The 25,245-nt window shown below is 42.7% G+C and overlaps 1 protein-coding gene across 1 annotated transcript in view; it reads left to right on the forward strand.

Annotated features, from left to right (window-relative positions):
• CTDSPL (CTD small phosphatase like) overlaps positions 1 to 25,245 on the forward strand; it is a 156,145-nt gene that overhangs the window by 56,023 nt on the left and 74,877 nt on the right. The window lies entirely within an intron of this gene.

Raw genomic sequence — 25,245 nt, forward strand, 5'->3', positions numbered from 1 at the left:
GCCTAATAGTCCTAACTGAACCTACCTGGTCCATCTAAGACCCCCTGCCTTTCTAAGCATGCTCCAAACACAATAGTGGGGAAGAGTCCTTAGACCCAGTGAGTATGCCAGAGGTTACTCTGGCCTCTGTGTCTGTGCTGCTCCACCCAGGGGAACATCAGGCTCTGGGAATTGGAGTCCATCTCATTGGACCATCTCTCTGCTTCCAGGAGCCCTGAGGACCCAGAGGACCTAGCCCTTCCTCACTCTCTTTCCTCAGAAAGAAGGACCTCTTTTCTGTGTTTTCGTTTAGCAAGATGTGTACTTGTAGTCTAAGGTACTAACATAGAAGAGCTTTAAGTGCCTTGGACTCTGCTGGGTCTGATAATTATTGTAATAACACTGGCTAATACGGAGCATTTGCTATATGATGTGCCAAGTACTTTACATACATCATCTTGTTTAATTTGCAGACCTCTTGTTCTGAGAGCAAGAAGTTATGTCACCCAATGAAAATAAGCAAGGTAGTAGCCTATAGTTGTACAGACCTTGGTTAGAGTCCCAGCCCCACTGTTTACTAGTGGTTCTGTGACTTAGGCAGGGGTAATCAGGAATCCATTTGGCTACAAAAAGCAGAAAACCCAACCAAGAAGGGTTGAAACAAATAGGTGATTATTTTCTCAGACATAATGAGAACTCTGGGGAGGGCCACCCCAGGGTGTGTGTGATATCTCAGTAATGTCACGGGGGACCCAGTCTCTTATTCCTTCTTTACTATCCTTGACATGTGGCTTTCATCCTCATGGCTTTAGGATGGCTATTGCGTTCTGAGGGCAAATCTTTGAGTGCTTTAGGCAAGAAGTAGAGAAGGAGGAGAGGCAGTCTCTACATTATGAAACCAAAAGCTTTTTTCAAAACTCTCAGCTTATGTTTCATTGGCCATAACTTTGCCATGTAGCCACCTAAATGTAAGGGACTCTGTGGGGGAAGTTTTAGCTGGGCACATTGCCAACTTCAAAGAAATCAGGGTTCTGTTAGAAAGGAAGAAGTGAGAATATTTGATGGGTAAACAGACATCAGCGTCTATCAGCAAGTCACTTCATCTCTTGAAAGCTCGGTTTCCTCACTTGCTGAGGAAATCTGGTGGAGCGGTAGTTAAGCACTCAGATGCTGACTGTAAGGCTGGTGGTTCAAATCCACCCAGCAGCTCTGTGGAAAAAGACCTGGTGATCTGCTCATATAAAGATTGGAGAGAAAAAAAAAAAAAAAAACACTGCTGTCAAGTAAATTCTGACTCATAGACACTCTGTAGGACAGAGTAAAACTGCCCCTGGCTGTCCAAGGCTGTAAATCTTTAGGACTGCCTTTTTGTGCAGAGCAGCCAACCTTTTGGTTAGCAGCCAGATGTTTTCACCACTCACCACCAGGGCTCCTCCCACAAAGATTATAGCCTGGAAAATCCCAATGGGGCAGTTCTATTCTGTCACTTGGTATCACTGTGAGTTGCTAATCAACTGGACAGTACTTAACAACAACAAATACCTCCTGGAAGCTCTAATGGTATAGTGGTTAAAACATTGGACTGCATGCCAAAATGCTGGCAGTTCAAACCCACCGGCTGCTTCATGGGAAAAAGATGAGGCAGTCTGCTTCTGTAAAGATTTACAGCCTTGGAAATCCTATGGGGCAGTTCTACTCTGTCCTATAGGGTCACTGTGAGTTGGAATCAACTCGATAGCAGTGGGTTTGGTTTGGGTATTCTACTCAGAAGGAGCCCTGGTGGCACATTACCTCAGAGATACTCAGATGCACAGCAGTGCACAATTGTAGGGAGCACTGTCCAGTTGAAATCTATGTGAGTTGTGCTTCAGGAAAACACCATTCCCCTGATCGGTGCAGATCCTGGATAGAGTAGGAGAACAAGGTGGAACAAAACTCAAAATCATAAAAAAAAAAAAAGAAAGAAAGAAAGACCATGTTTACTGGTCTGATAGAGCCTGTTGAGACCCCTGAGACTATGACCCCTAGTTATCCATCAGGCCTGGAATTGAACTCACTCATGTGGCTTCTAACCAAACAATAGACAGGCATATAGGGTGAATATTTACATCAGGTAGATACAACCCTTAGAATGATCAATCAGGTGAGAACAGAAGGGCAGTGGGGCAGGGGAGTTGGGAGTGCATGGGAGGGAAGGACACAGGGAAAAGGCAACTACTACGGGGAGGAAGTGGGAAGAGCGCTGTTACATTGTGGGAGATTGCAATCAATGTCTTGAAACAAAATGTGTAAGAACTGCTGTATGGAAAATGAATTTGCTCTGTAAACTTTCACCCAAATCACAGTAAAAATTAAAAAAACAAAACAAAAAATCCAAAGCACCATTCCCCTGAAGTTGAGCAATATGGCAGTACTAGTCCCATTTGCCACTCCTCGGAAGGAAGATGGGGCAATCTACTTCTGTAGTGATACCGCCTCGGAAACCCAAGGAGGGGTCTCTATGAGTCGGGGCAACTCGACGGCACATAACAACAACAACAACGGTCCCATTTGAGCCTCAGTTGTTTTTTGAGCCTTTTGAGATCATGGTTGTTATAGAGCTTCTTGTCTCCTGGCTGTAATAGGGCCAGGTACAAGCCTTGGCTGCAGGATTGCTGTCATACCAGCCCAAGGGCACAGTAGATAGTGAATGGTGTAGGTTTAATGAAGAGATGTAGGAGAGAGCTTGAGAAAGGGAAAGTGGTCTGATTGCTGGTGTTCCTGAGGCAGACTTTGTCATTTGAAAAGGAAACTGCTGTTAGCTACCCCTTTACCCGGGCTGCAACCCACAGAGCTGAGAGGTGAGGGGCAGTTGTCAGGACAAATGAGGGAATGTGTGAGTACATACTTTAAAACAGTGACTCACTTGAGAGACCTCCTTGTTGCTGTTATTACAGCTGCTACAGCTGCTGCACAATAGCTTTGAACCCTGAGGTGTGAAGCTGCCCTTGGGGGTTGGGATGATGGGGGTGGGGGTTGTTTGGCAACACAGGATGTGAGAGCTTGCATTTAGTGACCAGGGAAGGGGACATGAAGTGCATAGATGCATAAGATTTCTCGATCTCCTCAATAGTGGTGTTAGAATTTTTAATGTAATTATGCAGATAGAGCACATCTGGGTCCTTAGGGTCAGGAGGCAAGCACAGATGTCCTTGCCATCACAAGACTCTCCAGGCAAACAGTCAGCAAAGGCTGTGTCACACATCCCTGCCCTGCCTGCACCCCCAACTCTTTCAAATTTGGGATATGCAGTGACTTCATAGTAAACCAGGCACAAAGCTCAAAGTCTCTTGGGACAAAAGCTCCCAGGTGATCCATTTTTCCTTGTCCACCTTGGGTTTGTGCTCTTTCACCAAGAGTCTACTATAGGTCAGGATCAGGCTGGGGCAGAGCCCCTCCCCAGCCCATGAGTGTTTGCTCTACTGATGCCCAAATCCCCAAGCCAGCCTTCCACTGCTGCCGCTGCTGGGTTCCAGGTTTATTCAAATGGCACATGCAGGGACAAGAACAGTGTAAGCAGAAAATAACTGGATGGCATTGCCTTCTTCACAGCTTCCCTGCCACAGGCTCTCGCGGCTTCAGGACTTGCTTCGACCGGTCTAGAGCTAGAGGCTATAAAGAAAACTTGCTTACAGAGAAGAATTCTACAACGGAAAGATAGCTCCATGGGCTGGCTGCCTGTCAGACTGCCAGGACAGCCCTTTACCAAAACTTTGAACATGATTATATGACATCTGCATCTTAAGCAGAGAAGAGGGATAGATTGGTGAGCAGTGCCAAGCTGGTTATAGTTCTTGTTTCTTCTGTTTGGCCCTCATTTCCTTTGGGGGAGTGTACTCAGTTGGCCCCTCCTCAGGCAGCCAGTGTAGGGAGGAGTGGCTAACTCCATCAGGCCTCAGAGAGAAGGACACGTACCAGTGGACAGAAGACCAAGCATACTGACCTCACCCAAGCTGAGAAAGAACCTCACGGTATGAAGCAGTATGCTGAGGTGGTGACCCACAGGAGCCCCTTCTGACTCCCTGGTCAGAAACCTGTGCCACCGGAGTTGGCACCTAAGGATAGCAGAGTCAGAGACTTGGTGCTGGAAATGGCACAGTCGCGCTTTCTCGGGACTCAGCCTGCAGCTCTCTGCTCTGCCTCCCTTTCATAGAGAAGACCTGTTTGTGGCATGAATCCCTTTCCTTCCCACATATGCAGATATTTGCTGCACCATGCAGACCTGGTCCTCATTACCACTCCTACTGTCTCCACATTCTGTGATCTGAAAAAGTAGTTTTCTGCCCATCTTTACATCTTAACTGCCACATTACAACAGCCTCCTAACTAGCCTTCCTGCCTCTGTGTCTCTTCCTCCTCTGGTACATGTCACTTGCTAAAATATGATGCAGTCTAATCACTCCTCTGTACAGAGCCTTCACTGTCTCCCCACTGCCTATAAGAGACAGAAGAAGATGGGAGAAGGCTCCTTTGTGATTTGGCCCCCACCTGCCTCTGAGGCTAGAGGTAAAATAGAGCTTTAGGAAACATTTAGGTACAAAATGAACAAACATAAAAATTAGGAAACTGAACAAGTGTTCTGTGTGTTTTAAATTTCATAGTTACAGAGCCATCAAATTAGTATCTGTATGAGATTAATCACTGATAGTCTTTTCATGGTTTTGTTGATGCAAGTCTGTTAGGCAAAGAATTGAGAAGTCTGCCTTACTTCATAAAGAAGGCAAGGTTTATAGAATATATTACAGAAGTTGAGAGTCAATTAACATTTTGATCTTTCATTTTAAATTTGTAGCTCAGCTAATACCTGCAAACAGGACTTCAATAACTCACTCACTCTTTGTCTTAGCCTGCCAGTTCCCTGGTCCAGTTTAAAAAGACTTGGAAGATCATGTGATTTTTTAAAATATCCTGGAGGATTTTTCCAGACCTGGATAACTCATGGGTCAGTGCACAGCTATTTCTGTATGTACATCGGGTGGGAGAGTGCTCTGTTAGTTCACTGAAGGCTGGTGGCCGGTTAATGTGAGCTGGAAGGCTGGGTGGGAGCACTTCCTTCTTCTCACGTTGTGCCACAGCTGGACTCCCCTGCACAGCTGCAGACACATTCTTCAGACCCATTTGTGTTTGTATACCTTGTAAGGTGTTTTATTCTGAGCTATGGTCCCTTTAAGTTGTGGGAACCTTGATTTCTTTGCCCAAGATACAACACATTACTATGAACAAAGTTGGAGTTTGGGGAGGAACTCCAGAGGGTACCATAGAGGGGTAGCTTTTGTAATACACCATCAGTAAAGAAGAAATAAACAATTTCCACATCTACCATCCACCATTCTCCACCCTGCCTTATAGAAGCTGACCGTATAGACATTATGAATGGGGTCCCCTGTTCCCTGACCCCCTGTCATGTTCTTTGCCCAATGGGGAAGCAAGGGTGGAAAGTGAGTCCAAAGTATTAACTCTCCTGGCTCCATCCCTGTGCCATCGTCAGAGTCTGGCTCCTGGCAGGAAGCCTCTCCTCAGAGCCCTCTGTCTCCAGGTTCCAGTAGCCTCTCTTTCCTTCACCCCTACGGGCCAAGGAGCACAGTAAGTATGACACCATTACTGGTCCTAGAGTACAGCACTGTGGCTCCCCTGCCTGCTGCCCACCCCTCTGTAAATGGTCCCTTTATTAAACTCACTTTAGATTACCCAGTTTGAGGGTGCCACCTCTTCCCTGCCAGAATTAAGATGGATATAGTTCCTAAAATCTTTCCCAGCTCTGAAAAAAAAGAAGACCACTAGCAAGGGAGGAGCAGATCCTTGGGGGCTCCCGTTTTTCATGGTGCCTCCCTGGATGGTCCACCACAATAGTGGGAGGGATGGGGAGTGGCACAAGTATAATCTCCAGAGCACAGAGCCTCTAGGACAAAAGTCACCAGTGCCATGCTGGGCATTGACAAACCATAATGTCCACAGAAAGCACAGAAGGTGTGCTTCCCTCCACAGTGGAGTGAGAGAGCAAGGAGGATCACACCAGCCACAGCTGGACTGTCCTGCCTACCTCTTCCTGCCTCTGTGACTTTGAGCAGATCACTGCATTCTCTGAGGCTTCACTTCTTGCCTCCTAAACCAACGCTGATAATACCCACCCTGGCCTGCACAGGGTTGTGAGGAGGTGCACATGAAGGCATCTGTATGAAACTCACTTTGTGAAGTGTAAAGTGCAGGACTAAAGAGAGTTACCATCATAAACAGCTTTTATTGTGGTAGGGGTCATGCACAGGGCACAGAGCCCAGTGGGGACGTTACTCCTGCCCCTGCTAAAAACCTGCTTCCTTTCACCCTTTCTTGGTATGCACACTTGCTGAGATACACGTAGTTCCCAGAGTGTCAACTGGAGGATCAAAGCACAACCCCAGAGATACCAGATTACAAAATCATGCCATCAGACAGCAGCGGCGGCCTTATGACATCTCCAGAATTTGGGTACTGACCTTGAGGGTCTTATGTGGCCGTTTATGGCACTTCTAAAAGCAGCCACTTCAAAATAGGTCTAAGGGTAGATGAAGGAAATTCAGCATATACTTTTATATTTATATATTCTCAATTATCAAAGTTACCAAAGAGACAGCTTGCATACAAGAAAAATAAACTATTGAAAACTACATATACAAAGTGCAATTTTCTTAAAAATAAATAGATGAAAGGACCTAAATGTCGTTGTTGTTGCTGTTATGTGCCATCAAGTCAGACCCGACTCATAGCGACCCCTCCTTGGGTTTCCGAGACAGTATCACTACGGAAGTAGATTGCCCAACCTTCCTTCCGAGGAGTGGCTGGTGGGTTTGAACCGCCAGCCTTTTGGTTAGCAGTCAAGTGCCTTAGGCACTATGCTACCAAAGCTCCCTAAAGGCCATCAGGCATATTCATTTGATACTGCTGATATTGTATACAGTACCAAAAAACCCAAACCCACTGCCATCAAGTCGATTCTGATTCATAGTGATCCCCATTGGGTTTCCAAGGCTGTAAATCTTTACAGAAGTAGATTGCCTCATCTTCCTCTTGCATAGCAGCTGGTGGGTTTGAACTGCTAACCTTCTGCTTAGCAGCCAAATGCCTTACCCACTACACCACCTGAGCTCCTTGCATTCCGTACACACACATTAAAGGAGCTCTGATGGGGCAGTGTGTAATCCCCTGGCCACTAACCAAAAGGTCGGTGGTTTGAACCCACTGGCCACTCTGCAGAAGAAAGACGTGGTAATCTGCTTCCATAAAGATTACAGTCTTGGAAACCCTATGAGGCAGTTCTACTGTGCCCTATTAGTTCACTATGAGTCGGAATTGACTCTGTGGCAAAGGGTTTACAAACACATTAATTGTGTAGAAGGAGTGGAGGTGTTGATGAAGGAATGATGGCATGCCAGGCCTGGAAGAGGACAGAGCATTAAATGCCCCGGTGGGTGCATCCACACTATGTTTTCACATAACTGTTAGCAACTGTGTATATAGTAGTGTGAGTGAACCTTAAGAACATAGTGCTTAGTGGGAAAAAATAAGAATGAGATACACAAACTAATGTTTCCATAAATTAAAAGCAGATGCATAGAAAAGCACAGTGCACATTTTGTGAGCACACATGCAAACATATATTTTAAGCATATTAGAAAGGTTGTCTGTGGGTTGAGGGGAAGGGAGATGGGCTGTAGGGATAAAAGAAAATAAAAGCGTACAGATACACATGCATACATCATGCCAGCTCCCATCACATACATACATACATACAAGGAGGGATCTTGCCTAGCCAGTGTTAATAATGTGCCATGCACTACTGCATATGGTAAATGCAACCCTCTGCCTCTGAGGTGCAAAACAAACAAACAAGCCCTTGGTTTTTCTTTTACTTTAGGGAAATCTGAAAGCTTCCACTATTAGATTTGCATGATCTTCCCTACTAGACCTCAGGATAGCAACTAAAACCCAAGTGGTTAATGGAACAAAGGTAACCTTTGTAGGGTTAGAACACAAACACAGCACAAATGCAGCATAGAAACCGCATGAAAGAAGGGATGCTGTGAGCCGCCCTTGAGGCTGACTTCTGGAAACTCACCACCTGGTAGTGCCCGCCAAGTAGGCAAATGTCCATCACAGCAGGCAAGAGGATCCCAAATATGGTTCTCTTTTGTTAAGAAACTGCCTAAATGGAAAGCAAAAGCTATGGCAAATGCATGTAAACATGTTAGAAGAGCCTGCGTGAGATATTTTGAACAATGCACTGTCTTTTTCTTTTTTGGTATATTTCCTCCTAACCTCTTGTCATGGGTAATTTTTTTTTTTTACATAAGTGAAATCACATGTTTATATAATCACATTTTACGTAAATCACATTTCATATTCTTGTCCCAATATTTCCCTGATGTTATTGTATTTTAACAGTATTTTCCCATTTTGTTACATAGACCTTGTCACCATTATTTTTCATGGCTGAGTAATACTTTATTGACTAAGTATACCAACATTTATTATCCATTCCTCCTTTGTGAGTGAACCTTAAGAACATAGTGCTTAGTAGGAAAAAAAATAAGACATTTAGGCTGCTTTCAACTCATCCCACTTGTGAGTACAGGCGGTCTCCAGTTACAAGTGAGATCAGTTCCTGTGTCTTCTCCAAAGTCACATTTGCAGGTAAGTTGAAACAGGTGCATACAGTTCTTACTTAGCTTTCCTTTGGTACAAGAAAAGGCCTGAAACCTTTTCCATGATTTAGAAACTGCATATTCAGTAAGTGGAGGTGATTGTGATAAAGAATTTGTTGGGAGCAGGGGCTGGTTCAGTCATTTCAAAGTGAGGGCAAGTTTACATAACATTAAAGGGCAAGTACCAGTTGTCCATAAGTCAAACATTTGTAACCCAGGGACTGCCAGTAATGCAGAGAGGAAAGTATCCATGCTGCGTATAATAGCTTCATATAAATTAATCACTTTCAATAGATAAGGAAATGAAATTACTGGGCAAAAGGGTATACAGAAGCTTTTATGACTCTTGATACAAATAACCAAGTTGCTTTCTGTGTGGATTGAATCATGTTCCCCAAAAAGATGTGTTATAAATCCTAACTGCTCTGCCTGTGGTTATAATCTTATTTGGGAATACATTGTCTTTGTTATTTTAATGAGACAGGATTAGCATAGGATGTATCTTGAGTCGATCTCTTTTGATAAACAAAAGAGATTAAACAGATCAATTGAAGTAAAAGCCCACAAAGACAGTGTTCTGTATCCTACTTTGGTGAGTGGCAATGCGGGTCTTAAAAACTTGTGAGTGGTTATTGATCTCTTCCAGTCTGGAGCAAAGAAAAGTGAAGAAAATCAAAGACACAGGGAAACAATTAGTTCAAAGGACTAATGGACCATGTGAACCCCAGCCTCCATGACCCTGAGACCAGAGGAACTAGCTGGTGCCTGGCTACCACTGTTGGCTTCTGGAAAGGAGTAACAATAGGAGGTACTAGATGGAATGGGAGAAAAATGTGGAACAAAACTAAAAATTTAAAAAAATTAAAAGACTGGGCTTACGTATCTGATAGAGACTGGTTGGGACTGCTAAAGACTATGGCCCTCAGACACCCTTCAGGCTGAACTTACCCCTTGTGGCTCAACTTTCAGCCAAAGAATAAACCAAACCAAAACCAAACTCACTGCCGTCAAGTCAGATCCAATTCATAGCGACCCCTCCTTGGGTTTCCAAGGCAATATCACCATGGGAGTAGATTGCCCAACCTTCCTTCCGAGGAGTGGCTGGTGGGTTTGAACCACCAGCCAGCCTTCTGGTTAGCAGTCAAATGCCTTTGGCACTACGCCACCAGAGCCAAAGAATAGACAGGCATGTAAGGTGAACAGTAACACCAGGGAGGTACACACTTCTTAGAACAATCAACCGTAGGAGATCAGAAGGGTAGCATTTGCCCAGGAATAATGCAAAAGCAGGAAGGGATAGGAAAGAAGGATGAATAGAAACAGTAAATACAGGGAGGAGGTGGAAAGAGTACTGTTACATTGGAGGGATTGCAGTGAAACAAAATGTGTATGGCTTATTGAATGGAAAACCAATTTGCTCTGTAAACTTTCACTCAAATCACAATAAAAAGTTAAAAACAAAACAGAGATTAAACAAGCGAGCAGAGATGGGGGAAGAGAGATGCCAAGCCACATGAAGATTGCCCAGGAGCAGAAGCTCAGACAAGGACCTTCCTGCAGAGCTGACAGAGAGAGCCTTCCTCTACCTAGACTCAGCACCCAGATTCTGGACTTCAAGCCTCCTAAGATGCGAGAAAACAAATTTCTGTTTGTTAAAGCCACCCACTTGTAGTGTTTCTGTTGTAACAGTACTGCACAACTAAAACACTTTCCGAAAGGATAGTAGCAGCTTACACTCCCATCAGCAATATGTTCTTGTGACAACATTGGTTCTATCATTTCTCTGCACCACCACCCTCCCCCCCCCCCCGGCCTGGTGAACTGGCTGCCGGTTCCATAATTTCTTAACTGCTAATTTAATAGCTGATGTACTTTAATGTTATGTTTTGCAAATCCAGTTGTTTTCGAGTTGGTTCCAACTCATGGTGATTCTACGTGTTTCAGAGTAGAGCTGCACTCCATAGGGTTTTCCAGGCTGTGATCTTTCAGAAGCAGATCGCCAGGCTTTCTTCTGAGGCACCTCTAAACCCACTGCCATTGAGTCAGTTCTGACTGATAGCAGCCCTGTAGCACAGAGAGGCTACCCTGTAGGGCTTCCAGCGCTGTCAATCTTTACAGAAGCAGACTGCCTCATCGTTCTTCTGCAGAGCAGCTGGTGGGTTTGAACCATTGACCTTTTGGTTAGCAGCCGAATGCTTTAACTACTACGCCATCCCTTTCAGATAGTAGTTGAGTGCTTAACTTTGTGTCACCCAGGTACTCTCTTTGATTAGTAGTGAGGTGGAAAATGTTCCAAGTTTGTGAGAGATTAATATTTCTGCTTATATTATTATTGGAAGTACCTTGGGTTTTTCTTATCAGTTTATATATAGTCTTCATATTGATATAAGGCTTTGTTGTGATTGCTGCAACTATCTCATTTGCCCTTTCAGAAAATTTGAAATTCTCCATAAAGTGTTTTTGTTTAAAGAAACTGATACTTATTCACTGGTATTTCTGTTTATTTTGTTGGTAAATAAAAAATCAAAATGTCCTTTTGGTTAAATCCAAAAAAAGAAATGTCACATCATGGCCATGTTGAAAAAATGCATCAAATTCAGGACTTTGAGGGCAGAGGAAGCCAAGTTGCAGTTCCTACCCCTAGGCTTTCCTGGCTGAGCAAATCACTCAAGTCATCTGAGCTTAACTTTCTTCATTTAGACTGTGGAAGTGGTGATACCCACCTTCCAGGTGTAGGAGTGGGATCACGAACAAAAATGGTGGGTGCCCAGTAAACGTGGGTCTTCTTCCTGCTTCTTGCCCTTGGGCTGAGAGGGCCTCTTGAGATAGCTGGTCAGTAGGGACAGGCTGTAGTACCCAGCTAGAACTGCCTGTGGTATGTCCAACCCTACCCTGGGGCTGGCCATTTCCTTCCAAGCAGGGGGGCCAGGGACACAGCAGTTACTGTGCCTCTTGCCAACAGCTCTGAACAGTGGAGTTGTTGTTCTGACATATCTGGTAACCAGCTTCCTGTTTTTCCTAGTGTGGTGTTGTTCTTTTAGCTAGCAGCAGGAGGGAAAGAAATAGTCCTAGATGGGTAACCTAAGTTCCCTCACTCCTCCTGGAGGGAGAAAGGCTGGGTCTTTCCACTAGGGTTTCTATGATCTTATGTATGGCCAGATGCCAAGTCTTACCCTTGAAGAGGGAATACAGAGATGGCAAGCCACCATTGCTTGGAATTCAGGGTCACAGTGCCTGTGAGCTAACGCTAATGGATTTTAAGTGGATGCTCATTAAACATTAAACTTTTATTTCCCACAAAGTGAATGTATCACACATTCCTGCATCACATGTTCTGTTAAGACATAAACACTGGAGCTGCCACTTATTAACTCTGTGACTTTGAGCAAGTTACTTAAACTCGCAATGGTTGAGTTTTCTCATCTATAAAATGGGCATGATGACAGTAACTATTGCATAGTATTGTACGTCGTAAATAAGGTAATGTAAATAAAGTATTAACAGCCACATAATAACCATTTAATACAGTTAGCTTAAAGCCCTAAGGTTCTTACTTGTTCAACTTCAGTTAAATTCCATGGTTCTGAGATACTAGGCTGCATTTATTTAGTTAGAGATCTAGAAACTCAGTTTAAATATCATTTGATGAAATTTTGCAATTCATTGGAAGTAGAGAGTCTTCAAAACAAAAAAAAAAAATGCATCAAGAGTGATTAGATCTATTCTTAGACACTTCACCAAGGAGGATATTCAGGCAGCTAACAAACATATGAAGAAATGCTCACAATCATTAGCCATTTGAGAGATGCGAATCAAAACAACAATGAGATACCATCTTGCCCCAGCACTAGCAGCAAAGTTCAACAAGACAGAAAATAACAAATGCTGGTGAGGATGCAGAGAGATTGAGACTCTCATACCCTGCTGGTGGGACTGTAAAATGGTCCAAGCACTGTGGAAAGCAGTATGGCGATTCCTTAAAAAGTTGGAAATAGAAATACCATTTGATCCAGCCATTCCATTACTAGGTATATACCCTAAAGAAGTGAGAGCCATGACGAGAACAGACATATGCACACCCGTGTTCATCGCAGCACTATTTACAATAGCCAAAAGATGGAAACAACCTAGGTGTCCATCAACTGAGGAATGGATAACCAAACTATGGTACATACATACAATGGAATACTACACAACCCTAAAGAATAACCTAGAATCTGCAAAATACCGCATAATGTGGATGAACATTATGCTGAGTGAAATAAGCCAATCACAGAAGAACAAATATTGTATTAGTCCATTATTGTAAAAGTCAAGGAACGGTTTATCTATGGAAGGAAATTTTCTTTGTCAGTTACCAGGGGTGTGGGCGGGGAGGGAACACTATTAGATAGGTAGAGATAAGTATTGATTTGGGTGAAAAGAAGGGCAATGTACCAAATGTGAGTGATCAACATGGTAGCATTGAGGAAGAGGAAGACAGAGAGAGGTAAATGGGAGGTGCAGACAACAAAGATGAACCCTTTTGTACATACAGTACTGCATTGTCAGTGAAGGCAAACATGGGTATACAGGTGGACAGATGGGTGGACAGGCTGAACTATTACATATGTCTATGCAGCAGGGAATGTACCCAAGACCATGTATAGGGTTGGCAGACAGTGGTTCTACAAGTGTATTTGTATGTTTTGTAAGAATTCCCAGGTGTATAGTAGAGCTGACAAGGGACAAGGTTGTAGTCATTTCTTGGTCACAGCCAGCTACTCAGAGGGAGTGAGTAGTTGAACTTGTGGGCTTGGGACCATAGTCGCAGGGGACATCAAGCTCAATTGGCATAACATACTGCACAAAACATTGTTCCACCTCCTACTTAGGCAAGTAGTGACTGGGATCTTAAAAGCTTGTAAGCAGCCATCTAGATGCAACGAGGGTCTCTCCTCATCCAGAGCAAAGAAGAATGAAGAAAACCAAAGATACATGGAAACAATTAGTCCTCGCAACTGGTGCACCATGAGATCCTCAGCCTATACGACTATAAGACCAGAACAAGATGGTGCCCGGCTACCACTGTCAACCACTCAGAGGGGGATCTATGGAGGACATCCTGGATAGAGAGGGAGAACAATGTGGGACAAAACTCAAAATCATTTGGGAAAAAAGGTGGGGGGCAGTTTTGCTGGTCTGATAGAGCCTGGTGGAACCACTGAGACTATGGCCCCTTCAGGTCTGGAATTGAACCCACGCCTGTGACTTCCAGCCAAACAAAAGACAGGCATATGAGTTGAACATGTACCTGAGGTAGATACACTCCTTGGAGAGAACAATCATGGGAGAAATAGAGGCTGTGTATGCACAGGGAGACAGCTCAGGGGGCAGGAGTGCATGGAGGGATGGACACAGGGAAGAGGTAACAAACTATTGGGAGGAACTGGGAGGGGGGCTGTTGCATTGGGGTAAATTGTAGTCAATGTCATGAGACAATGTGTGTGTGAACTGCTGTATGGAAAGTGAATTTGTTCTGTAAACTTTCACGCAATCACAATTAAAAACAAAAACAAAAAAAGAGTATATTAGATCTATTCCTGAAACATTCATTGTGAAATACCATAAAATAAATACTTCTTTTTGGCTTTAATTTTTAAAAATCAGAGTTATATGCCCGTGAAGGGAGCTCTGGTGGCTTAGTACTTAAGGCATTTGACTGCTAACCAGAAGGCTGGCGGTTCAAACCCATCAGCCACTCCTCGGAAGGAAAGTTGGGCAATCTACTTCCATAGTGATACTGCCTCGGAAATCCAGGGAGGGGTCGCTATGAGTTGGATCTGACTCCACTGTAGTGGGTTTGGGTTTTTTATTCCCATGAAAAAATTTTGCCTTTTGCTGAACTAAATATCCCTTTGTCCCAGAGAAACACAAAGAGACTCCAATACACAGAGTGGAGGAGTGACAGTATGAGGTGTAAACTCGCCACATGTGAACCTGGGCCCTGCCATTTCAGGGAGGTGCATGAAGGGTTACAGCTCTTCTCAAGCCCTAGTGGCTAGCTCCTGCCCTGGTGTGCAAAGTCCAGGCTTCTGCCTCTGGTTTTTTACCATAAATAGGGGCTTGTTATGGGATAAGGAGCCCTAGTGACATGGTGGCTGATGTGTTCAGTTGCTAACCAAAAATCTCAGTGGTTTAAACCCACCAGCCCCTCCACAGGAGAAAGATGCAACAGTCTGCTTCTGTAAAGATTACAGCCTTGGAAACCCGATGGAGCAGTTCTACTCTGTCCTATAAGGTCACAGTGAGTTGGCATGGATTTGACAACAATGAGTTTTCTGTTACATGATGTTTTTGTCCACTATCAAGGATGCTAGCATAGGAGCTCTGGTAGCATAGTGCCTAAGACACTTGACTGCTAACCAGAAGGCTGGCGGTTCAAACCCACCAGCCACTCCTTGGACGGAAGATGGGGCAATCTACTTCCATAGTGATACTATTTCAGAAACCCAAGAAGGAGTTGCTATAAGTGTGCCCGGTCATTTAAATCACGTAATGCCCTTGCTTCCCTCAAAACAGATTCTCATAGAATATTGCCTCAGTTTATTGCTGTACTCAGGGGATCATACCAGAGGGGGAGCCCTACACGTGGTTATCGTGACTGCCAACGTTCATTTTCCACAGCATGGTTTGCCAGGTGACTTAATACTGTCAGAGATTAGTACTTTTGGGGTTTTACAAATGGGAGTGTACTTGGAATCTCAGAACTGAGTCAAGACAGTGATGACTTTTCTTGTTAGTCAGTGAAAACTGGGAGAGAATTCAGAAGAGGACCCACAAAAGCTAAGAGGGAAGACCCTTAAGTAGAACTGTCGAGCTTGAATAGAGGAGCAGAGGGAAGGAGGAGGGAATACAGTGGTCTTTTTTTTTTTTTTTTTTTTAATATCAAGGGTACAGATAGGCTGTTTCTACTTCTGCTGAACACTGAACAGAAAGAACCTTTGGTGAATAACAGGGATTTCATTGGAGAAAATGTTTATTAAACATTTCCGTGGTTTTCTAAGTCACGTTTGAGATTCTCTTGCTTGCAAGGGCAAGAGGAAGAATAGCAGCAGCAAGAATTGCAAAGGTATAAACACCTGGGTGAGGGGTGTACCTCTGCCTGCAGTGTTCTGAGTACTAGTACTGCTCTGACAGCAATGTACCACAAATAGGATGGCTTGAACAGACAGGAGTTTGTTCTCTCACTGTTTGGAGGCTTGAAATCCAAGTTCAAAGTGCCAGGCTCTAGGGGCTGGGTGAAAGCCCCTCAACCTTGGGTTTCAGCTCTGCCTCCTGCTCCCGGCCCACTAAAGCTGGAGGCTTTTCTTCACTCAGACAGCTGCTGGCTGCTGAGACTGACAAGCCCAAGGTTGACAAGTAAAAAGGCACAGTTCTGATGTTACCAAACCACACGGCAGGCTGTTAATTCAAGTCCATTGAAAGTCCCAAGGTCGGCAGAGCATGGCAGGCTGCTGAACAATGACACGGCTACATGCAGGGTTCAAATGTGCCATAAACTAGAGACTATTCCCAAAGCTGTTTCTTATATATGGGAAGCAGACTAGATACCCAAAGCAGCTACTCAGCTGCTCCAATAGATTCCACCATGGAGTCAATTACCAGTCTCACCATGGGGAATACTACATTGAGCTGCCAGGCCCAGCTAAGTTGACACAGAGACTTAAGCACCACACTGCAGAAAGAGTCGTTGTTGTTGTTGTTAGGTACCATCGAGTCATCTCCAACTCCTAGTAAACCTATGCACAGCAGAACAAAATACCACCTGGTCCCATGCCAGCTCCACAATCCCTGCTATACTTGAGTCCATTGCTGCAGCCACTGTATCAATCCATCTCGTTGAGGGCATTCCCCTGTTTCGTTGACCCTCCACCTTACCAAGCATGACATCCTTCTCCAGGGAATGGTTCCTTCTGATAACATGACCAAACTAGGTGAGATGAAGTCTGGCCATTCTCACTTCCAAGGAGCGCTCTGGCTTCACTTCCTCCAGGACAGATTTGTTAGCTCTTTTAGCAGCCCATGGTACTTTCAGCATTCTTTGCCAGCACCACAACTCAAAAGCATCAATTCTTCTTTGGTCTCCCTTATTCATTGTCCAGCTCTCACATGCATATGAGGTGATTGAAAATATCATGACTTGTGCCAGGCACACCTTAGTCCTCAAGGAGATATCTTTGCTCTTCAGCACTTGAAAGAGGTCTTTTACAGCAGACTTGCCCGGTACTATACATCATTTGATGTCCTGCAGAAAGAGGGAGGAGCAGAATTCTGATATGCTTAAAAGTCAAAGACTGTCATTAGGAAATCCGCTTCAATAAATTATACTTTCTTTATCAGTGGTTTTAAAGCATCTTGATTTATGAAGTCTTTGAGAAGGGGGCAGTAGCCCCTTTCTCTCCACCCAGTGGTAGGTTCCAGAAGCAACATGAATGACCTAGGAGGGAGTGACTGGGAGTGCTATGGCTTCCCCTAAAGGAGAGCAGGCTCTTTCCTGCAGGGCCCTGGTTACTCCTCCCCTCCAGGCAGGTGTTTTCAGGCCTAACGTATGAGTTCTGGAAGAGAGCTTGGAAGTACAGAGTCTTGCTGGTTTTAAAGTATTTTCTTTAAAGGCAATTTTGAATTAGGAGCCTCTGAGTACGGTAAAGGATAGTCCCTGGATGGTATAAATGGTTAACTGCTCAACTACTAACCAAAAGATTGGCCATTCGAACCTACCCAGAGGCACCTGGGGAAAAAAGCCTGCAATCTGTTTCCAAAATGCCACAGCCTTGAAACTCTATGAAGCTGCTTTACTCTGCACACATAGGGTTGCCATGTGTCAGATTCCATGGTAACCAGTTTGGTTTTGGGGGAAAAAATAGAGGTTCAAGGAGCCTAAGTGACACAAGTGGTTCACGAGCAGCTGCTAACCTAAAGGTTGACAGTTGGAGCCCACTCAGCTGCACAAAAGAAGAAAGTCCTGGTGAACTGTTTCTGTAAAGATCACAGTCAAGAAAACTATGGAGCAGTTCTGCTCTGTAATATGTGGGGTGGTCTGTCGTGAGTCAGGGTCTGACTTGATGGCAGCTAACAGCACCAACAACAAAGGTAGACACTCAGTAAACTAACTAGGTGTCAGCCAGGCTGTAGGGCTAACCCACTGCCATCAAGCTGATTCTGACTCATAGCGACTCCCATTGGGAGTCTGCTGTAAAAGACCTCTTTCAAGTGCTGAAGAGCAAAGACTCATCTTCTTTTGGAGCAGCTGGTGAGTTTGAACTGCCAACCTCTGGTTGGCAACCGGATGCCTTGCCCACCACTCCACAAGAGCAAGGCTAGCCAAGCACAAATTGAGCCCATGAGGTAGAGAGCAGCCCCCAGGTGTTCAGGGTGGGAAGAAAAGGAAAGGATGGTAACTGAGATCAGGAGTGCATGTATGTGTGTGTATGTGTGTATGTGCACGTGGGTGTGTGGTTTGGAGGAAATGGGAGTGAGACCCATCTTTAGTAACAATGGGTGGCAGAAAAGGATTGGGAATCTAGTTATCATTTCAAAGGGAGTCAGAAACTGTAAACAAGAGGACCTTAACTCGAAGGATTTTGTGAGAACCTGGTAAGTTATTAACTTCCCCATTCCACAAATATGTATTGAATATCAACCACACACTAGGTACTGAGCATTAAAAACCCTCACAAGTCTAGTTTGTTATGTCCATTGTTGTGTGTTAATCATCATCCTAGCCCCAGCACCCACCCCCAGTATGTTCTCAGCAATGGCTTTCACTTACTAAATACTTACTATGTGCTTACACTGTCCTAAGTGCTTTGCAAGCATTATTTCATTTAATCTTCACAACAACTTTCCTTTCATAGACAAGGAAACTGGCTCAAAGAGGTTAAATAGTTTGATTAGAAACTTACTAGACTTACATATAAATGAAAAGCCCTATTTTAAAACTGAAGTCTACCTAACTCACCCACTACCTAAGTAAGCGAACAATACAAGACCGTGGTCATGAGGTAGAGGGCAGCCATCCCCTCCATCCTCCAGGCTGCTTGGAATGTTTTAGATGAGAATCTGTAGATGGCAGGACAAAGAGCCTAAATCCCTGCTTTTCCTTCTTGCTGGAAAGCAGAGAGATGTTTTGGTTTCCTGGCCGATGGCTTTGCTTTCGGTTGGAAGTAGGAGTTGGGAAGACTCTGAAAACTGGAAATGCCTATTAATCTGTTTATCTGAATGTGTTTCCAGGGATCCAACCCCATTCATCTCCTTCTGTGTGAACATGTATGTGCCTGAGTCTGGTTTTGGACTCTGTGTTCTATTGCATATGTCTATTTGCCTATTCTTTTTCCAGAATCCCACTTTCTTTACTATTGTTGCTCGATAATCTATTTCAACATCCAATGAGGCAAGTCTATTATGGCCCCTATGCATTTCTATGTAAATTTTAGAATCTGCTGGTCTGTCTTTAATTTCTACAAAAATAAAAAACAAAAACTATTGTTTAATGAATTACATTCCTGCAATAAAACCGATTGCTTATGATGTATTATATTATCCCTTTAATTTATTACTGGACTCAGTTTGCTAACACATTCATGATTTTTATGTCTGTGCTCATGAGAAGGATTGCCTATTTACCTTATTGTAATGTCCTTGTCAGATTTTTAAGTCATGGATTTGTTAGTGTTATAAAATGAGTAGGGAAGTATACTCTTTTTTGTTTTCTGGAGGAGTGTGTATAAGACTGGTGTTATTTCTTTAAATGGTTGGATATTTTCTCAGTGCTTTGAAGATGTCCAAGTGTCTTTTGTTTTTCAGTATTTTTATTGAGAAATCAACTGTCTATTTTATTTACTCCTTTGATAATAATTTGTCTTTTTTCCATCTGGCTACTTTTAAGATTTTTCTCTTTGTTTTTATGCTCAACAATTTTACTGAGATGTGCCAAGGTATATAGTTTTCTTCTTATTTATCTTGCTTGGTGTTCATCCATTCCAACTTGAATCTGAGCTTGATGTTTTTCTTCAGTTTTGAAAACTTCTTTGATTGTTATTTCTTCTGCCCATTTTTCTCTCTCCTTTCCTAGGATTCTAATTACAAATCTAGTAATAGTCATTCTCACTGTATCCCCTATATCTCTTACCCACTTATCTTTATTTCCTATCCTTCTATCTCTCTAAATTTCAAGCTCAGTGTTTTTTCAGGCCTTTCATTTATTTCACTAATTTTCTCTCAAGCGGTAGTCTGTTAAACCCATGTACTGAATTCTTAATTTCAGTTATTTAATTATTTTTAAGTTCTAGAATTTTGCTTTGTGATTTTTTTTTGTTTCTAGTCCTTTGAGAAACTTTTTAATTTTATCTTTCAATTCTTTGAATATATTAAGCATGGTTTATATTGTTGTTGCTCTTTAAGGCTCCATCTTGTAACACCTTTATTTGGAGCCCTTGTGAGTCTGTTTCTATTGTGTGGTGTTTCTCTTGGAATCTACTTATGTTTTTGTATTCTCATATACCTGGTTATTTCTGATTGAGTGCCAGACACCATATATGAAAACTTACAGAAGCAATTGAGGCCTTGCGTAATGTTAACTTCCTTTAGGGAGAATTGATATCTGCTTCTGAAAGGTATCTGGGGGCACCAGCAGTCTGGTATCACTGTGATCCAATTTTAGAGATTGAGAGGATTCAAAGCTGGGTTTTGTCCCTGTGAGGATTAGTCTATTTGTGGTTCACTTTTACTCTTAGGGTGTAGTTCACTGATCAGGGAACTGCAATTTTTGCCTCCTTAATTCCTCAAGCTGTCACAAGTGCTTCTCAGCCTCTTAGTCACCTCCTCCAGAAGTAGCAAGCATCCCTAGGGGAAAGAGTGTCCCCATATGCCAGGCTCACTTCTCTGGATTTCTCCTCTAGAATACTTCATTATTCTTCACTGCCTTAATTCTCCAGTAGCTTTGAGCATAATTCTAAAAATATTTTTCCAGCTTTTCTAGTTGTTCTTAATGGGAAAGTTGTTCTGAATCACCTAATCTGACATTATTTAAGTGATTTTTAAATGTGGTGCTTTTATTCACATGGTACTTTATAGTGTACAAAGTGCTTTTGCATAGGAGCCCATGGGAGGAACCACCTTGTTTGTTCTGTACAACTATCCTGACTGGGAAATAGGAGTACAAAACCAAAAAAACAAACCCATTGCCATTAAGTCAATTCCAACTCATAGTGACCCTTACAGGACAGAATAGAACTGCCCTATAGGGTTTCCAAAGCTGTAAATCTTTACAGAAGCAGACTGCCTCATATTTCTCCCACAGAGCAACTGGTGGCTTTGAACCACCGACCTCTTGGTTAGCAGCCCAGTGTTTTACCACTGTACCACCAGAGCTCTTTGATATTAAATGGGATGAAAGTTACAGGAGGAGAGGCCCAGAGAAAGGACATCAACACTCTAGGTGCCACAAGAAGTCAATGGCAACATTTAGATGGTATCTGGATGTCCTGCTTCTTTCTACTCCCCTGAAATGCTACAATTTTTCTCCAACTTTACTACATCTTTCTAGCACCCATGGTCTAGAGAGGTACCCAGTAACTCTGTGCTGATGCTTTGTTGGCAAAAAGGACAGAGCATTTCCTTGCCTAAGCAGTACACATATTCATTTGTTCATCTTTTGTTGAGCACTTAGGAAGCACCATGGATCTGTGCCTGGAGGAGAGCAGGGTCATGGTACAGGGAAGGATGAAGGTGAGAGGGATAGGAGAAGGACTCAGTCCTTGCCCTTGGGAGCTCACAATCCATGGCAAGAAGATATCTGTGCACACTTAAATTATTATAACTCTTAGGATAGAATTTAGCAAAGTTTGGAATAAGTTTACTAATATAAAGTGAATCTTTAAGTCTGGCTTATATACAAATCAAGTGTAAGAAAGTATCTGTATATCCTGTTTAATATTTATGGCACATCTTTTGCCCTGAAGTATTAGCCACTTTCATTGTAATTGTTTAGAAAATTATCTGCTAAGTTGTCCTAAACTATGTCCCAATATAGATGAATAAATTTAGACATTAGATTGATGTTATCTAATTGAAAATGTAGCATTACTTATAGCAACTGCCAGACACAGTGTTCTAGATATAGTTTTACTATTAAACATTTCTATTTTGTACACAGTGTCACTTGGTCATCAAATTTTTATTTATAGCTTTTAGAGGGATATAAATGAAGTTTCAGGCATTGCCTCCTCTCAGCCTGAGAAAAACTTCAGCAATGAAACCTTCATTCTCTCATTCATTTAACCTTAATTTGAGTGCCCACTGAGGCTATGGTGTTGAATAAAACATGATTGGGTAAAATATAAAATTCAGTACTATTGTGTTTAATACCAGAAATTTGAGGGGAAAGAAAGCTAGATGAGCCAGAAAGACTGTGTGGATTGGAGTTCTTAGAGAGGAGTTCACAAAGTTTGATGGAAATGGGCCTTAAAAGGTAAGGAAGCTAGTTTGTTGCATAATGCCTGGGACCATCCGAAGCACAATTGGTCTCTATTCATTTGTAGCATGAGAGGAAGAAGGAGAGTCAGGAATAGGAAGAGGAAATGGAATATGTGACTTTGGTTCCATAAACAACTGCTTCTTTTGCCATGAGACCAGAAGAACTGGATGGTGCCCAGTTATCATTACTGTTATGTTTTGATGAAAGATTCTATAGAAGAATCATGATCAAAAGCAGAACAACGCAGAACAGAATTTCAAATTCTCATGACCTCCAGACTTTCTGAAGCCATGGACACTGGATAAATCCCTGAAACTGTTGCCCTGAGATAATCTTTAAACATTAAACCAAAAATATCCCTTGAAATCTTCTTTAAACCAAAAAATAGTTTAGCTTAACTAGTAGTTAAAAAAAAAAAAAAAAAAAAACTCTGCTTTGAGTATTGTGCTCTTTTAAAGAACTTTCTGTATGGGATCAAACTGACAACTGCAACTCAAAAGGTTAGACAGGAACCATAGAGGCCAGTGAGTTTATAATGTCAGGGAACGAACAGTTTGGAAAAGGAAGGTGAGAATGGTTGCACAACTTGAAGAATGTAATCGATGTCACTGAGTTGTACATGAAGAAGTTGTTGAATTGGTATATGTTTTGCTGTCTGTATTTGATGAATGTGTGTGTATCTGATGCATGGATAAAATATAAACAATATAAAAATAAATATATATTTTAAAAATAATAATAAATAAGGAAGGGTAGGGAGTAGAGGAAGGCCTAGGGACATGCCAAGTAAAGCATAAGCAGGGAGGAGATAGGAGACACGGAAGGGTGCTACCCAGGAGGGGTGTATGGTAAATATACTTAGTTACATGCATCCTTGCTGATTAAATAAGAGAACAGAGCTGGAGACCTAAGTTACAGTCTTCCATCTGTCTTTAATCAACTCTGACAATGTGCTGGTCACTTCCTATTTCTGTGCCTTTCTTAAAGAGTTCCAATATATACCTGGTTAGCCCTCGTACCTTGCTAGAAGAAATGTAAAATTGTGCAACTACTGTGAAAAACAATCTGGCTGTTCCTCAATAAGTCAAACATAGACCCAGAGATTCCACTGCTAGGTATATACCCAAAAGAAATAAAAACAGTGTTCAAACAAAAACTTGTACACGAATGTTCATAGCAGCACTATTCACAGTAGGCAAAAGGTGGAAACAACACAGTGTCCATCTTCTGATGAATGGATAAACAAAATGTGGCGCCTACATTCAGGGGTTGGAGGGAGTAGGGAATGATTGCTCAAATGTTATGGGGCTTCCTTGTGGGGGGATGAAAATGTTCTAAAATAGATAGAGGTATTGGTTGCACAACAACTAAATGCCACTGAGTTGTATACTGTAAAATGGTTCAACTGGGGAATTTTATGTTATGTGAACTTGATAAAATAAAAATAAAATCAAGTTGGTATTAAGAAATTCTCCAAAGTCTAATTTGTTAGAACCCCTTCCACCCCTACTCACCTCACCTCCACTGCCTGCCTCATCAAGCTAACACCTTTGCCAGCTTCAGAAGGCCTTGTGTTGTCTGACCACTCCTGCTCCACCTGCCTGCTTTCCTACTCTGCTCCAGGCAAGCTGGGGTCTTTGTGACTCCATTTGCCATGTGCTTGGTCTTTTCTTAGTTCCATACCACTGCTCCCAGATTAGCTCACTGGATTAGCTAGTGATACATGTGGACTCTTTCCCAAACTGTCTTCATCTGTTTCTTGCAGCACACTAGTCTATAAATGCAGGATGCCTCTCCCTAGGAGTGTCATCTGGGCTCACATTTCTGGAGGACTCTACTTTCATTCTATCCTTCCAATCTCATTCTGTTATCATGCCAATCAGTTTTCTTAATAGTTTTCCCATCACATGTTTTCTTGATTTAGTATGATCAAGGACTTCAACTCGATAGACCAAAATTTATATTGCATTGCAGTGGCTCTAAGAGATTGTATTCTTTAATTGTAGTGCACTTTTTGTTTGTTTGTTTTGAATCTGAATTAACCTTAAGTAAAGTCTAGTGAGTGCCTGGAGCTTGGAAACAATTTGGTTCATTCAGCCAACAAACATTCAGCAGTATATGTTATCTGGGCCTTATGCTGGGAGCTGGGTCAGAGTCACAAAGAAAATACTGTTCCCTGCCCCAAAGAGCTCACTCCCATTCTAGAAGGGGAACAGGCCATCCGGACTGATGAGTAGAATTAAGGGACATTGTGGAGAGTAGTAAGAATGGCCTTTATTTTAATAGGTTTTGTGATAACAGGATTATTTATCATTAAAAAGATGATATGTACTATAGAAAATAGACTATGAGTGACAGCAGCAGTTTCCAGACTGCCCTGAAAAATCACAGGTAGGCTGAATGGATCAGACTCAGTCCTTCCTGCCCCCACCAGTCAGAGCAGCTCTCCTCAGCTTTTAGTGTTTGATATTAGGTGCCCTTGTAAGAGTTAGTTTTTGAAATAAAGCTATCCATTGATATTTTAAAGTTTGAAAACCACACTTTTCTGTAGAAGAAACACTACACTCCTGTTCTCTCTTGGGAAACTATACCAAGGGAGCTCATGAGCAGAGGATCTTTATTCTTAAGGGACTGCTTTGAGTTAGGACTCTTCACCTTGGGACATTCAGAAGTTTCCCCAAATGTAGAATTTAAGACTTTTTTCTCATCTGAAAGACAGTATTGGGATTTTGCCTCAAGTTGATAATTAACACGACATGACAGAAGGACAGAGTCTCTGAATATATTTTCACTTCAATCTTTATTTTAAAAGTGAAGTGTGAGGTAGAAACCAGAATAGGCAATAGGTAGGGCAGGTGTTGGGGGCCCATTTCCAGAAGGGATTATTTAATGACAACAGATGTTGTCTAAGCCAAAATCAGAGCCTGGAGGCCTGGCCACTGTCAACTACTCAGAGGGGGATTGGTGAAGGAGATCCTGGATAGAGTGGGAGAACAATGTGGAGCAAAACTCAAAATCATAAAAAAAAAAAAA

The sequence above is a fragment of the Orycteropus afer genome, unplaced genomic scaffold (genome assembly GCF_000298275.1).
Source record: "Orycteropus afer afer isolate SDZICR_OR568_19922 unplaced genomic scaffold, OryAfe1.0 scaffold00142, whole genome shotgun sequence".
NCBI lineage: Eukaryota > Metazoa > Chordata > Mammalia > Tubulidentata > Orycteropodidae > Orycteropus > Orycteropus afer.